Source organism: Phacochoerus africanus, chromosome 3 (assembly GCF_016906955.1).
Source record: "Phacochoerus africanus isolate WHEZ1 chromosome 3, ROS_Pafr_v1, whole genome shotgun sequence".
Classification (NCBI taxonomy): domain Eukaryota; kingdom Metazoa; phylum Chordata; class Mammalia; order Artiodactyla; family Suidae; genus Phacochoerus; species Phacochoerus africanus.
The window spans coordinates 21720598-21737828 of NC_062546.1; the positions used below are offsets into that span (position 1 = coordinate 21720598).

Here is a 17231-nt window from a genome sequence, read left to right on the forward strand (position 1 = left end):
GCATCCCTGACATTTCTGCTTCTCAACCAGAGACTCTGATGTGAATAGTGCTTCCATAAATTGGGCAGTGCACAACTTGCACAACCGTAGGTGGCGGTCCTGCCTACCTTCAGTGGAAGATGGATGGAGATGTACTTCAGGGCAAACCCAGCACATGTTCTTCCCCCCACCCCTCCACCATAAAGAAGAAATGGAGTGAACAAAATTTTTAAATGGAGTGAAAGTAAAGTCAGAAGTCCACACACAGGGAAAGGAGAGGTGAGGCAGGGTCCCTGATGAAATTTCAGTTGCTTGTGTTCGTTGTCTTGGAAGCCCAGCTCTACCTCTGCCCTTCCTCTTGTTCAATTACATAAGCTTTCTAATAATGTAATTCTTTTTCCAGCATAAGTGAGGGTTCTGCCACCAACACTACTGGCTAAAAGCCTGAGTCTTTGCCTTAACTTGCCCCAAATGGCCAGTTATTAAGGTATTCCATCAGGGGGTTGGCTGTTGCATGAGGCACTGCAGGCATTTTGCTTAATCTTGTTGACTTTCCCATCTATGTCACTGGCTTACCTAACTGGGGATTCAAACAAACAAGGCAGCATGTTGAGAGCTCGAAATAAATGTGTCGTGACAGCCTTGGCTCTTGGCATTCAGATAGTCCATGCTCAGTGGCTTGTCCTTATGTGTCAGTGAGCAGTGTGTCTGCTGACATTAAAACAAAAGTGCAGAGCAGGCTCTGCTAGCTCCAGAAGGGATGGATATTTCAAGTGTGTCTTTTGCCAGGAGGTGATGTGTTGGGGACCCACCCAGGCAGGAGCAGACTGGTGATTAAGGTCTGCCTGGACCAAGCTCTTTCAGGAGCGGGCATAGGGGGCTTAAGGAGGCTGGAGGAGGAGGAGGCGGCGGAGCCACCAGCCACTTGGAGCTACTGGTCACCAAGACAAAGAAGTAGGAGTTCCTGCTGTGGCTCAGCTGTAGTGAATCCAACTAGTAACCATGAGGATTCGCTCCCTGGCAGTTATAAAAGACAAATTCTATATGATTTCACTTATACGAGCTTCCCAGAGTGGTCAAACTCAAGAGACAGAAAGCAGAATGGTGGTTGCCAGGGGCTGGGGGAAGGAAGGAATGGGGAATTGTTGGTCATCAGGTACAGAGTTTCTGTTTTGCAAGATGAAGAGGGTTCTGGGGATTGGTTGCACAACATAGAGAATGTACTTGACGCAACTGAGCTGAATATGTGTCTATGGATGACTGGGTCACCTTTTTTTACGTCTTTTTTTTTTTTTTTAGGGCTGCACCCGCGGCATATGGAGGTTCCCAGGCTAGGGATCCAATCGGAGCTCTAGCTGCCAGCCTACGCCAGAGCCACAGCAATTCGGGACTCGAGCTGCGTCTGCAACCTACACCACAGCTCACGGAAACACCTGATCGTTAACCCACTGAGCAAAGGCAGGGACCGAACCCGCAACCTCATGGTTCCTAGCCAGATTTGTTAACCACTGCGCCACGACGGGAACTCAATAAAGCTTTTTAAAAACTAAAAAAAAGAAACAGTAGTAAAGAAAATAAAATAGGGAGTTCCTGTTGTGGCTCAGCAGTAATGAACACTAGTAGTATCCATGAGGCTGTGGGTTTGCTTCCTGGCCTCACTCAGTGGGTTGGGGACCCGATGTTGCCTCGAGCTGTGGCATAGGTCGCCGATGCAGCTCAGATCCTGCATTGCTGCGGCTGTGGTAGACTTGGATCCTGCATTGCTGTAGGTGGCAGCTGCAGCTCCAGTTAAATCCCTAGTCTGGCAACTTGCATATGCCACAGGTGCAGCCCTAAAAATAAAAATAAAGATAAATAAATACAATAAAATGGTTAAGATGGTAGCTTTTATGTGTTATTTTACAACTCAAAAATTTAAAAATAAAGTAATATATTGAAATATATGAATATCATAATGTTTTTAATCGTTGTTGGCTTATAGTAAGATAGTGATAGGAGTTCTCATTGTGGCTCAGTGGGTTAAGATCCCAACTAGTAGGAGTTCCCGTCGTGGCTCAGTGGTTAACAAATCCGACTAGGAACCATGAGGTTTCGGGTTCGATCCCTGGCCTTACTCAGTGGGTTAAAGATCCAGGGTTGCCGTGAGTTGTGGTGTAGGTTGCAGACGAGGCCCCGATCCTTCGTTGCTGTGGCTGTGGTGTAGGCCAGCAGCTGTAGCTCCCATTCTACCCCTAGCCTGGGAACCTCCATATGCCACAGGAGCGCCCCTAAAAAGCAAAAAAAAAAAAAAAATTTAAGACAGTTATACATTTTGGTTACCATCATCATGAGTATGATTATGGTGATTTGATAAAATTAATATCCATTCGCTGCTTTTAAAATTCTTAAAATTCTAAAAACAGAATATATATCAGAAACCAACTGTCAGTATCATACCTAATGGTGAAATCATAGAAGAATTTTTCTATTCATATTTTGAAAGTCCCCGAAAAATAACTCAGGGTGTCTCTTGCCCTTGGCCAAGAAAACCCAAGGTCCCCAAGAGTGAAGAACCGATACAGGCAGCTAGCATGATGAAAGATAACAAGCCAAAGTCAAATATCATTATCCTGGAATGCCCACATAGTAAGGCAAGAAAGTTAATGTTTCTCAAGCCAGGAAAGTTTAAGTAATTAGACACAAGCATCTCAGTTACTTAGCAAGGGAGAGCCAAAGTTATTGCTTAGGGAAGCCCAAGTTAATTAGCGAAGACCATCCAGATTTATTTGTCAAGAAGGTTGCTTTCAAGGATCGTCCACCACCAATGGAAAGAGAGTTCGATGTCACTGGCCAAGGTTATCAGTCCTAGGTCCTCTGGTCCCCCAGGGCTCAGCCCGGCCAGTTTCTGAAGGGAGAGAGCCACCTCTTCTTCTGTCTGTCCCCACGGCAGAGGCCTGGGCCATTTACACCTTCATTGATCACTGCTCCAGAACCAGTAGCTTTCAGTCTAGGACAAAAATGAATCAGAAGAAAAACTAGTGACAAAGAGGCTTTGGGGGGTCAGAGGGCCCAGCCAGGAGACCCAGAGAGAAGGGGATGCTGGGAGCTGACCCTGGAGGGGAGACCCTTGCATCTCAGTTTGTCCGAGCATCCACTGAAGGCCCGGGGCTGCTGGAGATCTCCAAACAGGCCCAGACCCAGGCCATGGGGTGGCAGAGGTCCTGGGCAGCTGGATGGCCCAGGCTACCAACAGACCTCCATCCCAGCCTGCAGGAGCCGGAGCTATTCCTCCAGAAAGATGCAGTAACAGAGGATCAGTAAGAAGAGGAGGAGGAAGACGGACACAAGCAGCAAGACCTCCAGCATGTTGATCATTCTGATTGCGGGCGTGGGGCTTGGAGCTCCTGCAGGTCTTGCGGGGCCAGGCCAGCTGCTGACTTCCAGCCTAGACCGTGTGCATCAGGTCCTTGGAACAGTCTGTCTGGCCAGCTGAGACCCTCATCTCCCAGCAGGAAGGGGCTCCAGATTCCAAGGATCTCTCAGCCACTGTGACATCACAAACTCTAGGAGGGTGAAATGTTGGCCTCCCAGCTCCCAGCCAGTCCTTTATGCAGGCAACCAGGATGTTGAAAGGAGGACTTCTGGTATGCAATTATATATATATATATATATATTTTTTTTTTGCTTATCTCTTTAGAATTTCTAAGTAGAAATTTCTTTTCCTTGCCCCTAGAAAAATATCAGTTAGTCCTCATAAGTTTTTTAACCTTTTTTTTTTTCTTTTTATATCTGCACCTGCAGCATGTGGAAGTTCCTGGGCTAGGGGCTGAATCAGAGCTGCAGCTCCTGCCGACACCACAGCCATGGCAATGCTGCAGCTTGAGGCAACACCAGATCCTGAGCCCACTGAGCGAGACCAGGGAAGGAACCCAAACCCTCATGGATACAACATACGGTCCTTAACCCGCTGAGCCACAATGGGAACTATTTTTTTTTCTTTTTTCTTTTTTTTTTTTTTTAATGGCTGCATCTGTGGCATATGGAAGTTCCTGGGCCAAGGATTGAATCTGAGCTGCCACATCTGTGGCTATTGAAGGATCCTTTAACCCACTGTGCCAAGCTGGGGACTGGACCTGCGCCACCACAGCCCAAGCCGCTGCAGCTGGACTCCTAAACCACTGAGCCACAGAGGGAACTCCCTCTGATCATTCTTAAGTAATAAGTCTTGTATTACTAAAAATGGAGAACATAGGTTCCATTTGATTATCTTAAGTGTCCCTCTAACGTATTGATCATGTTTCCAGTGATCATTGATACGTTAAATATCTCTGCTCTCCACCAGCTGGGGCCAAGCATAGGGTGGGTTGCTGTCTGCTGGGAGGGGAAGGGAACCTTCTCTCTTTGCTTATCTGAATGTGTTTCTGTTCACCAGGTTTCTGTCCACTACCCCACTCCTAATACCTCCAGGATCAAAACTGATGGACTGCAGCAATCCCACTCCTGGGCATATATCTGGACACAACTGCAATTCAAAAAGATTCATGCACCTCTATGTTCACTGCAGCACTCTTCACAACAACCAAGACATGGAAACAACCTAAATATCCATTGAAAGGTGAATGGATAAGGAAGATGTGGTACATAATATGCCAGGGAATATTACTCAGCCCTTAAAAGGAATGAAACAATGCCATTTGGAGCAACATGGAGGATCTAGAGATTATCATACTAAGTAAAGTCAGAGAAAGACAAAAACCATAGGATATCACTTCTATGTGGAATCTAAAATATAACACAGATGAACCTATCTATGAAACAGAAACAGACTCACAGACATAGAGAACAGACTTGTGGTTGCCAAGGGGCTGGGGGATGGAGGAGGGATGGACTGGAAGTTTGGGGTTAGCAGCTGTAAGCTATTCTATAGGGAATGGATAAACACCAAAGTCCTACTGTATAGCCCAGGGAACTATTTTCTACATTCTGTGATAAACCATAATGGAAAAGAATATGAAAAAGAACATGTATACATATATGTATATAGATGTTATATGTATATCATGTGTATATATACATGTATGTGATATGTATATAACGTGTATATACACACACGTATGTATGTATAACTGGATCACTTTGCTGTACTGCAGAAATTAACACGATATTTTAAATCAACTGTACTTCAGGGAGTTCCCATTGTGGCTCAGTGGGTTAAGAACCTGACTAGTATCCATGAGGCGACCAGTTTGATCCCTGGTCTCACTCGGGGTTAAGGATCCAGTGTTGCCACGAGCTGCAGCATAGTTTGTAGATGCGGGCTCGGATCCTGTGTTGTGGCCACAGAGTCGGCAGCTGCAGCTCTGATTTGACCCCTAGACTAGGAACTTGCATATGCTGCATGTGCAGCCCTAAAAAAACCCCCCAAAACAGACAAAAAAAACACAGAACTATTCCTCAATTAAAAAAACCCCAGATGGATTGAAGAGTGAGGTGGGGGAATATTTATCTCCAGGTTGGGCATGAAATAAATGCTGAGTGTTTTCAGCCCCAATTTCAGGGGTTTTTTAGAGACCCCCTTCCCCTGGTGCCCTATGACTGGGTTCCCCTGACCTGGCAGGCTCCCTCCAAGACAGAACCTCCTAGGCAACAGGCAGACATTCCTACCCCAGAGTCTACACCTGCTGAAGGAGACAACGAACCTTTGACTGAGGAGTGGGTTGGGTATGGGTCACCTGTGCTCCCCAACTCCAGGTAACATTTAGCAAGTTTTTGGTGATGGAGGATCACCAGAGAAAGAGGTGCTTCTTCCTGCTCTCCTTCTTTGGGATGGGTGGGGGGGTGGGGACTGGCGGCACTATTTTAAGACACAGAATCCATAATTCTCCCTCTTTTATTTTAATTTAAAATTTTTTTTAGGGTTGCAGCCACAGCATATGGAAGTTCCCAGGCCAGGGACTGAGTCTGAGTCACAGCTGTCACTGCTACTTAGACCTGCCCTAATGAACACAGCAGCCGCCAGACACATGTGACTACAGAGCACCGGAAATGTAGCCAACCCCAGTTGCAAAGTGCTGTCAGTATAAAATATGCATTGACTCCAAAGATTTTGTACAAAGAAAAAGAATAGTAACTATCTTATTGATAATTTAAAAATATCGATTACATGATGGAATAATATTTTGGTTATCTTGATTAAATAAAATGTTATTAAAATTAATTTTAGGAGTTCCCAAGTTCTCGTCATGGCTCAGAGGTAACAAACCCAACTAGTATCCATGAAGATGCGGGTTAGATTCCTGGCATCGCTCAGTGCCAGCATTGCATTGAGCTGTGGTGTAGGTCACAGGCTCAGCTCCGATCCTGTGTTGCTGTGGCTGTGGTGTAGGCCAGCAGCTGTAGCTCTGATTTGACCCCTAGCCTGGGAACTTCCATATGTCATGGGTGTGGCCTTAAAAAAAAAGACCAAAAAAAAATTAATTTCAGGAGTTCCCATAGTGGCTCAGTGGTAATGAATCCAACTAGCATCCATGAGGACACGGGTTCGATCCCTGGCCTCCATCAGGAGGTTAAGGATTGGCTTTGCAGTGAACTGTGTGTAGGTCACAGATGTGGCTCGAACCTAGTGTTGCTGTGGCTGGCAGCTACATCTCCGATTCAACCCCTAGCCTGGGAACTTTCATATGCCTCTGGTACAGCCCTAAAAAACAAAACAAAACAAAACAAAACAAAAAAAAAACAAAAAAACAAAAACCCAAAAAACAAAAACTAATTTCATTTTTTGGTACCTTTTTAACATGGTTCCCAGAAAAGTTAAAATCACGTGTGACTGGCATTCTGTTTCTCCTGGATAGTGCTGCCTTAGATTCTTCAAATAGAGCACACTCTCTCTGCCTCCTAAATAACCCACAGTGTCCTCACAGTGACAGAAGGCTTGAGTTTTCTCAGATATGCTGAAGTATAGCAACTACCATGCCTGGCCATTTGCTCTGTGCTATGCTCTTGGTGTGAACTGTTTCACTTAATTCTCAAGGCTGCTTTTACTTTTAGGATGAAGTTTTAGCAAAACCCATTTCTTTAGGCTTACCTCCTTGTCACCCTCACGTTCCAGTTTCAGGTCATCGGAATAATATTTTAGTCTGGCGATGTCCGAATAAGTATATGGTCAGAATTCATTATTTGTTCAACTGTGCCAGCCACCAAACTAAGTACTCTGAATACAATGGTTGATTGGACAAAAGCTCTGTTGTTCAAACTCAACATGCACTCTTGATGATTAAAGCTCTTTACATGGAAGAGTGACAATTCCTACAAATTAATGACAATTCAGTGACAACAAACACAACACACAGAAGAGCAAAACAAGCGAGGGAATGCTATTTCCAAAATTCCAGACTACTTTGGGAAATTATGGTCATCCAGACGCAGAACTTGGGCTCCGCTCCACCAGGGGGCGCTGCAGGACGGTGTGCGCAGGGTCGGCCCCGGACGCCGCCGCTCTAGGCCGCAGGCGTCCACCTCAGCTGCACTTCCGTCGGCGCTGCGTGTTTGGAGCAGTGTTCCGCTCGCGTGGCTGCACTTCCCGCGTGTCCTCCCAATCTGCCGGCATCCACGCACCTCCGCGCCTTCCCACACTCTTGGCTGTATCTCCGCCGTTGTCCCGTGCCGTCTGTTGCAGCTTCCTCGGTGAGTTCCCTGCGGGGAGCGCTTACTACGTGGCCTGCTTCTCCTGCCCCCTGTTAAGGAGGAAACTGAGGCCCGAGGGGGTGGGAAGGGCCACGCGCAAATTAGTTCAGATCCCAGATTCGCTCCCATTTTTGAGCCCGGTTCCAAGCTCTCTTTCTCTGCCTCGCTCTGTGGACTTTTCGGGATTCGAGCTCTCGACAAAGGGACCTCGAGTCATGGGGCCACAGGCCGGCGCCGCTTCGGAAAGTCGGGCCCTCGGCCTTACCCACCACGTGGGGAGACTTGTCCTGCTGTCCTGTGAGAGATGTGGTCAGGAAGAGCCTGGACTATGAGCCTCAGGTAAGTGATGGCCTGTTGGTTCTCTAGAGCTTGAGTTCCTTGCAGGCTGCGATAGCAGAGGTGTTGGGTAATGAGATGGGGGTGTGTGTGTGAGAGAGAGTACAGTGGGGCTGCTTCCCAGTGTCCTCCACCTGGGCCTGATTCTGCTCCTGCTCCTGGGAGCCCCTGATGCTGCTGTGGTGGCGAGAGGTTGGTATTTGTGCTGTGAGTCTTCCCTGAGGCTTTTGGTAGGGACTGTAAGTTGTCAGCAGTGGCTCTGTCATCTTGGTTGTAAGTCTGGGCCATGACTGTCTGCTGGTCTGTCCTGGTCCAGGCCGTTTCCTGGGGTTCTGATAGTGGCCTCCCTTCCCAGCTCACCCCTGTATTCGAAAGTGATGGTGGGCTGCCCGTGCCCTGGTCATTGATAGTGCAGGGAGAGGAACTGCCGAAAGCACTTCCCCGTGTTTGGAGGGCCCGTCCTGTCCCTTACAAACTCTGGAGCTTTCGGACACGTCCACTGAGTGCCCCTTTTCCCGAGCAGGGCCCTGTCTCAGGAGTTTGTGTTTCTAGGCTGGTGGTGGAGCTACCCTGGGGCCCATTGCCTCCTAGGGCTTCCTTCCTGGACCCTTGCTCTGCCTTCTCCTCACTCAGCCCTTCCCACATCCTCAGCCCTGCTTCGGCACTAATCCCTCCTGGACAGTGTGGACTTGTTGGGTGTCCCCCCCCCCATGCTGTTATCTTGAGGGCAGTGCCTCTGTCGTGTTTTGCGTTGTGTGTGTTGCCTGATGTATGGCACCTGGACAGAAATAACAACTGAAGAGCTGGTGGTGACACAGTTGGTTGGTACAGGGTGCTGGGGCCCAGGGCTTCTCCTATTGCAGGGTCAGGGAGCCATGCCCTCCAGCAGGCCAGCCTGTGGGGGTTGAGGCTGTCTCTTTTCTCACTGGAAGTGTTGAGTTTGTAACGAAAGGTAGACTTGTTATCATCTACTTTTGATCCTGGCCACGGGCAGGGCCTGTGGCCCTTTGGGGGTGATTTCCTAGTAACTGACCTGCACGAAGCACAGAATAGTCAAGGCTGTGTATGTCCATGGCCCTTATACTAGATGGTAGACAGGGGTCCACCACCTGCTACCTTTCCCCATCCATGCTAGTTGCTGCCAGTCAGCCCTGGTATGTTCCCCCAAACCTGGTCTTTTAACAGGATTGGTTGGCAACAAATTAATCACAGTTGGCACATCAGATAGCATGGGTGTTACTCCTGTCCTAGGTGATCTGTGGACCCCTTCCTAGAATTAAGTTGTCTTGTTCTGAGACAGTAGGTGTGGCCATTCAGGTACTACAGTAACAGCCCAGGTTTGTGGGTGCCAGGACCTGCCAGCTCCCGTGCCAAGTGTTATCTATCCATCAGGGCCTGCTGTGAGCGCCTGTTCACGACGTTCTTTCAGGTGGATCTGTGTACACAGGCTCCGTGGGAGGTTCCTCTTCATGTCAGCCAGGCGCTAGACCCTGGGGCCTCAGGTAAGGTTTTTGGACCTTTCTTTGGAATTGTGTGTGTATTTTCTAAAGTCACGTTCATGTTCCTTTGGGCATGGGTGATCATGTGAGGGGAAGTGAGGTGACAGTGGCGTCCTGCTGTAGGGCAGTCCCTCTCTAGAAACCTGTTTGGATGAAGGGCTCTCTGGGGCATCTCCTGGGTCCTGGTGTGTCAGGCTGGGTACTGCTGTGATGGAGACTGCGTGGCTTGAGGCACCGGAGACTCTGGGCCCACCTCTGAACACATCTAGCTCTGCAACCCTGTCTCACACTCCACTGAAAATCAAAGCTGGAATAGCAGTGAAGAGCTTTTGTTTTGTTTTTGTTTTGTTTTTTTTGGCTACACCCTCAGCATGCAGAAGTTCCTGGGCGACAATGCTGCATCTTCACCTACCAGGCCACCAGGAAGTTCCAGCAGCGAAGGTTTTAATAAGATTTTCATGATGGTGTCATGATCACGTGACCACACGATCCTGGTCTTTTCCAGCCCAGTGTCTAGGTTTTTATGCCAAAGTGTCTTGACTCCCCCCTGGGCAGGGAGGTGACGAGGCATCTGCAGGATATAACCGAAGCTGTGCTTGGCTGGGCTGCGCTCCCTGGCTCAGGCCATTCCCCAGGCCCCTGGCGCCAGCCTCCTGTCCACCCTGGCTCTTTGCATCCTCTTCTGCTCCTGCATCGAAAGTGATCGTGGGCTGTGGTGCCCTGGTCATTGATACTGCAGGGAGAGGAGTCGCTGAAAGCCATTTCCCCGTGTTTGAAGGGCTCAGCCATCCCTTCCAAACCCTGGAGCTTTCACACACTAGCTTTTGTCTTCTGCCATTCCTTTCAAAGCTCAGGCCTTCCTGGCCCGCATGTGATGTGGTGACCTGGCTAGCCCCCCACTAGTGGGGTTCACTTTGTCTTTGGAGTTGAGGAGGCACTTGACAGGAACTCCAGTCTATACATTTATATTTGGACCTCACCTGGAAAAAATCCAGGTGGTGCTGATGGGCACAGGGGAGAACTGTAAATTGAGTTCTGCTCTATGAATTTACACGAGTGGAGGGAGGGTAGTCCATAAAAATACATTATTCATTGTAGCCCCTGACTTACAGGCTCGTTGGTGTGTTGTCTCTGCTCCTTTACTCTTCCTGGAGCACAATGTGTGCTCCAGCAGCCAGTGATGTCGAGTATATGGAGAAAGGAAAATAAAGATGGGAGCCAGATGTAGGGGCAAAGAGAGGTTCTATCAATTCTGAATCAGTAAAAAAGTTTCTGTTTGTCACCATCTCCCAAAAACCTGAGGAGTCTTGTCGGGCACTGAGAAGAAGAGGGTGTTGATTGGCCAAGTGTAGCCCTCCTTGTAATCTGTGCTTTTGCAGGTTCTCTTTTTAAAGGGTGACCCTAGAGTTTCACTAGAGAAGAACTCCCAGGCCTGTGGGTCTGAGGCTCCCTAGCTTTCTGGTTCACATCAGTGGGTGTATTAGATGGCTGGCGGAGTCCCCAGCCATCCCTCAGCAGGGGGCTGACCTGCCTTTCTATGCTACAGATGTGTTCGTGCTCGTGGAAGGCTGAAACTCTGCAATGGTGCTTTCATTACTCTGTGACCCTGAAGAGGCAACACGGCGCCCTCTAGAGGCATGACTGGCTCCCTGGTAGCAGGTGAGGTGAGACTGAAGGAGAGGTCTGGGTATTCATCCCATTCATCCCCACTTTGGTCTGAGGGCTTCTGTCTAGTTCTCGTCTGTGTACATTCAGGCTCTCATATTTGGGGATGGAAACCTGTTTCGCCAGATCTCATGATGTGAGGGTAGTGAGAATAATACATGTGAACCACCTAATTCAAGTGGTAGTCATCTAATAAACCTGAGATTTCCTGTCTTTCAAACCTTTTGCATCAGAGACTTGTCCTGTCACACTGCCTAGTCCCTGGTCCCAGGGCTCAGCCAGTCTGGAGGATTTAGTGGTGATGATGACAATTTTAAAAAGACCGTTTATCACCCCCCACTCCTAGTCCCAGGCCTTGGGATTCAGATATCTGGGTTAACACCATGCGATGAGTTGGGGTTCACTTGTGTAATGTCCTCAAGCCTTGATGTTTTCTCGTTTGTCCTTCAAATGGGCCTGGCAGTCTTGATCCTCAACCATCTGGGCACCCAACAAGCCTTGTTGAAAATTTTTCTCTTGCCTTTCTTGGCTTGATCGTACTTGCAGAACAAGATGACAGGCTGGGCAGATGACGATGGTGGGTGAGCTGCTGAGGTTGGTGGTCCATCCCTCTGATCAAGATGCAATGGGAACTCATGTCAGAGCCCCTGCCAGTGGTGCTAAGCTCTGGTCCATCTACTCAGCTGCCCTGATTGAGAACTGCTTGAAAAGTCATTTATTTATTCTAAAAGCTGAACTTCTGAGATTTTTTTTCCCCTTTATTACCTTGTATATTCAGGTGACATCTAGTTTGGCTGTGTAAACTGGGAGCTTGGGCCTGTTCCATTGGGATCCTCTGAGCTGTTACTTGAAGATGGTGCTGGAAAGTAATGCTTGTGGGCTGCTTCTAGGTAAGCCTCAGATAGGGAATGAAGTCCCCAAGCCATGAGGCAGTGACCTTGGGGTGACTTGGGTTCTGGGATTGCTGGTATTTCTCCCTAAGGAGATTTAATGCCAAGGGCTGGGAACCCACTGCCGGAGGGTTGACGGGTTCGAGTTCGTGCAGATGGGAACTTCAAACCATCGTCTTGCCTGTCCTTTGTTTTAGATTCATCCACTATGTGCACAGCAGCGGGACAGAGTGGAGAGGGAGGTCCCCACACGAAGCCTCACCAGGGGTCGCTGCCCTCTGCGCTGAGTCATGGGAGAACCCTTCCCTCAGCACAGAGATGAGGGGAAGCCCTGGGACTGGCGTCTCTTGAGTCCTGACACTGTCCTGGTTGGGGGTTGGGGGAGCTGTGAACGGGGAAGGCTGGCCCTGAGCCTCTCTGCTGCGCCTGGATGACTTCAACCAGGAGTTTTTCTCTTGAGTTGGCAGCTGCTTGTCAATCTGCTCTCCACCCATCCATTCAATAAACTGTACACAATCACCATGCGTGGGTTTTATTTATTTATTTATTGCTTTTTAGGGCTGCAGCTGTGGCATATGGAGGTTCCCAGGTTAGGGGTCTAATCAGAGCTACAGCCGCCGGCCCATGCCATAGCCACGGCAGTGCGGGATCAGAGCTTTATCTGCAACCTACCACAGCTCATGGCAACTCCAGATCCTTAACCCACTGAGCAAGGCCAGGGACCGAACCCGCAACCTCATGGTTCCTAGTCAGATTCGTTAACCCCTGTGCTGCGACGGGAACTCCGGAACTGCAATATTTTTAACTTAAAAAATTGTCCAGGAGTTCCCATTGTGGCACAGAGCAAGAGATCCTTACCCACTGAACGAGGGCCAGGGATCAAACCCATATCCTCATGGATACTAGTCTGGTTCTTAACCTACTGAGCCACAAGGGGAGCTCCCTGTTGAATTCTTTAAGTGTGTATCAGCCTTTGCTCCCAGCTTCGGACAGCAGTCCCTTATTAAAGGCTTAGCCTTATTTGTCAATCTACCTACATGTCTGCTGACTTTAAAACAGTACTGGAGTTCCCTCCATGGCTCATTGGTTAACGAACCCTACCAGGATCCATGAGGATGTAGGTGCAATCCCTGGACTCCCTCAGTGGGTTAAGGATCCAGCATTGCCGTGAGCTATGGAGTAGGTTGCAGACCTGGCTCGGATCCTGCATTGCTGTGGCTGTGGCTTAGGCCAGCAGCTGTAGCTCTGATTGGACTCCTAGCCTGGGAACCTCCATATGCTGGGTGCAGCTCTAAAAAGCAAAACAAAACCAAACCAAAAAAAAAAACCATCACAAGTGACTAAATATAGGGAACTATATTTAGTCACTTGTGATGGAACATGCTGGAGGATAGTGTGAGAAAAAGAATATGTATATATATACATACAACTGGGTCACTTTGCTGTACAGAAGAAATTGACAGTACACTATAAAATTAACTATAATAGGAAAACAAAATCTCCAAAAAAAAAAAAAAAACAGGTATGCCTTCTGCCAGTGAGAGAACAGGTGTATGTGCTTTTGTGTGTGTGTGCGTGTGTGTGTGTGTGTGTGTGTGTGTGTGTGTGTGTGTGTGTGTGTGTGTGAGAGAGAGAGAGAGAGAGAGAGAGAGAGAGAGGGAGAAAGAGAAAGAGAAGTGGGCCTTTTCAGTTGGAGGGAGCATACTTCTACTCTGAAAATCCAGGAAAGTAGGAAGAGTTATCCAATCACCTTGGCCAGGAAAGTCGGTGAGGAATGGGGGAACCTATTTCTGCCAAAAAACAAAGAAACACGAGTGACAGAGGAGGATGGATAGGTTTTTTTTTGTTTGTTTGTTTGTTTGTTTTTATCTTAGGGCCACACCCACAGCATATGGAAGTTCCCAGGCTAGGGGTCCAATTGGAGCTGTAGCTGCCGGCCTACATCAGAGCCACAGCAACGCCAGGTCCAAGCCAAGTCTGTGACCTACACCACAGCTCAACGCCAGATCCTTAACCCACTGAGCGAGGCCATGGATTGAACCCTCATCCTCATGAACGCTAGTCGGGTTCCTTAACTACTGAGCCATGACGGGAACCCTGGGACAGTTTTTATAACAAGTTTTTCTCAAACAGTCCATGCTTAGAGCAATAGAGTAGAGACAGTCATCTGCAGGAAAAACTGTAACTTCCTTTGCTAATCAACAAGCAACCCAGGATGATATTTAGCTTTGGTTTATTATCTTTCACCATCCTTGCTGATCATCTTACTTCTTCACTCTTGGGTAGTTTGCATTTTCCTGGCCAAGGTCATCAGACATCCTTGGCGATTCCCTGGGCCTTCCAAGATAAAAATCAAACACCTCTGTAATTTCACCATAAGTATGATACTGGTTGATGGTTTAAGATTTTTTTTTTTTTAATTAGTGTGCCATCCTACTTCTAGTATATCCAGGAAATTTTAATAATTAGGAATGGATGGTGATAACTATCATTTATTGATCTAGCTTAGTATGAGCCAAGAATTGCCCTGAGTACTTTACACCTTACTTCAGTTATTTTCCCGGTGTCATGACAAAAGATGACGCGTACAGCCGAATCATCCTATAGGTTTAACGATGAGTGTGGTGATTGGCCACTTCTCATGCTATTTTAAAACCGAGGAATCTGGGGTTTGGAGGGGTTTTAGCAAATTGCTAAAAGAGCAGAGAGGTGATGGAGGCACAATTCTTAAGCAGGTCACACTTGCCCCAAGTCTACGCTCTTTATTACTCTCGTAACCAGCTATGATATGTTAGTAAATTTCTAATTGTAAGCCAGGCTTGCATTCGTCATGTAGACTCCAGGTAGATTATTCTTTTAGGCCAGTGGTTGGCACACTGTGGCCCATTGCTCACATCTGGCCTGCTGCTTGTTTTTGTAAAGTTTTACTGGAATATAGCCACACACACCCATTCACCGGCTACCGCAGCAGTGTTGAGCAGTTATAGCAGATGATATATGTGGCAAAGACAAAGATTTGCTAAAAGATTTCTGGCCTTTTACAGAAAAAGCTCGCTGGCTGCTGTTTCCAACTAAGCTTGACAAAGGCAGAGACTGTGCATTTTTCTCCCTGTTCAATCCCTCCTCTCGTAGCACCAGGTACAGAGGCAGAAGCCAATGTGGGTAAATCATCAGAAAATTGAAATCAAAATTTGTTGAATAAATGAGTAATCTACAAAGAGGCTGAGTGGTCTGTCCCATCTCAGTATTACACACCAAGAAAGTGGCAAAACAAGGATTTAGGTCCACTTCTGTCTGACTTTCACTCCCTTAACCACGACATCAAATGACATGTACAATGGTGTTTCACATGTGTGTTTATTTTATTCTTTTAATTAAAAAAATTTTTAGGACAGCACATGCAGCATGTGGAATTTTCTGGGCTAGGGGCCAAATTGGAGCTGCAGCTGCCGGCCTATGCCACAGCCACAAGCACTCCAGATCCAAGCAGCATCTGTGACCTATGCCTCAGCTTGCGGCAACGCTGGATCCTTAACCCACTGAGCAAGGCCAGGGATCAAACCTGCATCCTCACAGATACTATGTTGGGTCCTTAACCTGCTGAGCCACATTAGGAACTCCTACATGCGTGTTTAAAGTTGAGCAGGATGTTTCAGGCTACATGGCTGATGAACACTGCTCATGCTTTTTTCCTTCGCTGAAATTTTTTCTAGGGGCCTGTGGGCAAAGAGTTGGGGTTGAGCTCCCCAGAGTAAGGCTGAGGACAGCTGAAAGGGAACATGTAGGGACATGGGAAAGGGGAGAAGGAGGAGAAATTTGGGGTAGGTGTGTCTTCAAACACCAGTGGCTCCATGGTGACTAGTGTCCATGGGGACCAGGGCACTCAGGAGAGGAAACCGAGTGGCCTCAGCCTCTGCACCCCCCACAAGGCCAAGGGTAGGTCCAGCTGTGCTCTTGTCCACTCCTCCAGCCGCAGTTACTCCTCTTCCATCTTCAGCCTGATCAATGTCAGCCCCTAAGAATGAGAAGTTCTGGAGAGAAGGCAAAAAGGACAAATAAGAAAGATCATTTTCTGAGCTGCATGGCATTGAAGCTTCCTGAAAGGGAAACCATTACAGGAAGAGGCAAAGACCAGGGGGAGGGAGTGGGATGGACTGGGAGTCTGGGGTTAATAGATGCAAACTGTTGCATTTGGAGTGGATAAGCAATGAGATCCTGCTGTATAGCACAGGGAACTATATTTAGTCACTTCTGGTGGAACATGATGGAGGATAATGTGAGAAAAAGAATGTATATGTGTATGACTGGGTCACTTTGCTGTACAGTAGAAATCGACAGATCACTGTGAATCAACTATAATGGAAAAAATAAAAATCCTAAAAAAAAAGCAAAGACCAAGTCAGTGCCAAAACAAGGCCTTGGAGGCATTTATAAAACACTGTCCCTTTCAGTTGCCTGCCCCTAGGAATTTATCTGCATCTTCCGATCTCCTATCTGGAAGACATCTATGAATGTCACTTCCCTGCTTCAAATTTTTTTTCTTCCAGGAGAAATGTACACATGGGTGCATGTAATTAGTTTCTGAGGATGTAGCCCAGGATTACTTTGGAATAAGAAATATGTTTAGAATGGGTAAGCGATGAGGTCCTGTTGCACAGCACAGGGGACTATATCCAGTCACTTGTGATAGAACCTGATAGCAGAAGATAATATGAGAAAACAAATGTATGTATAAATGGGTCATTTTGCTGTACAACAGAAATTGACAGAACATTGTAAATCAACTGTAATAAGAAATTATATAGAAAGACAAAAAAAATCTATTATGAATAGTGAAGGCATTGATAAAGTAGTACTTCTGGATTTATATCATAAATCGTTCTATGGCTGTCCCCATCCCTGTCCCTGATGATGATGTTTCCATTAGAAGTCCTGGTCAATTTTTCTCCAGGACCATCCCTTGCTGCTGTGGGTAAGAAAGCTGGTGGGGAGTCCACCAAGGAGATCCTGGGCTTTTCAGGTGGCCCCTTATCAACTTAGAAGTGGTGCATCTAACACCAGCCAGAATGGTTATCATCAGAAAGTCTACAAACAATAAGTGCTGGAGAGGGTGTGGAGGAAAGGGAACCCTATTACACTGTTGGTGGGAATGTAAATTGGTGCAACCACTGTGGAAAACAGTATGGAGATTCCTCAGAAA

At 47.4% G+C, this 17231-nt stretch overlaps 1 long non-coding RNA gene and 2 other non-coding genes across 7 annotated transcripts; all 3 read left to right on the forward strand.

Moving 5' to 3' along the window:
• The first annotated feature begins 7472 nt into the window (after positions 1 to 7472).
• Positions 7473 to 12550, forward strand: LOC125122596 (uncharacterized). 5 transcript variants are annotated; one of them, XR_007133856.1, is made up of 5 exons: positions 7473 to 7980; positions 9370 to 9479; positions 11023 to 11135; positions 11920 to 12031; positions 12229 to 12550. It is a non-coding gene; the product is annotated as an uncharacterized LOC125122596 (long non-coding RNA). The 5 variants fall into 5 exon arrangements; XR_007133855.1 differs by having other exon boundaries at positions 9407 to 9479; XR_007133857.1 differs by having other exon boundaries at positions 7473 to 7641; positions 7833 to 9479.
• LOC125123782 (small nucleolar RNA SNORA71) lies at positions 8338 to 8470 on the forward strand. Its single transcript, XR_007134160.1, has one exon. It is a non-coding gene; the product is annotated as a small nucleolar RNA SNORA71 (small nucleolar RNA).
• On the forward strand, positions 10163 to 10293 carry LOC125123784 (small nucleolar RNA SNORA71). The gene has a single exon (XR_007134162.1). It is a non-coding gene; the product is annotated as a small nucleolar RNA SNORA71 (small nucleolar RNA).
• Positions 12551 to 17231: the final 4681 nt, after the last annotated feature.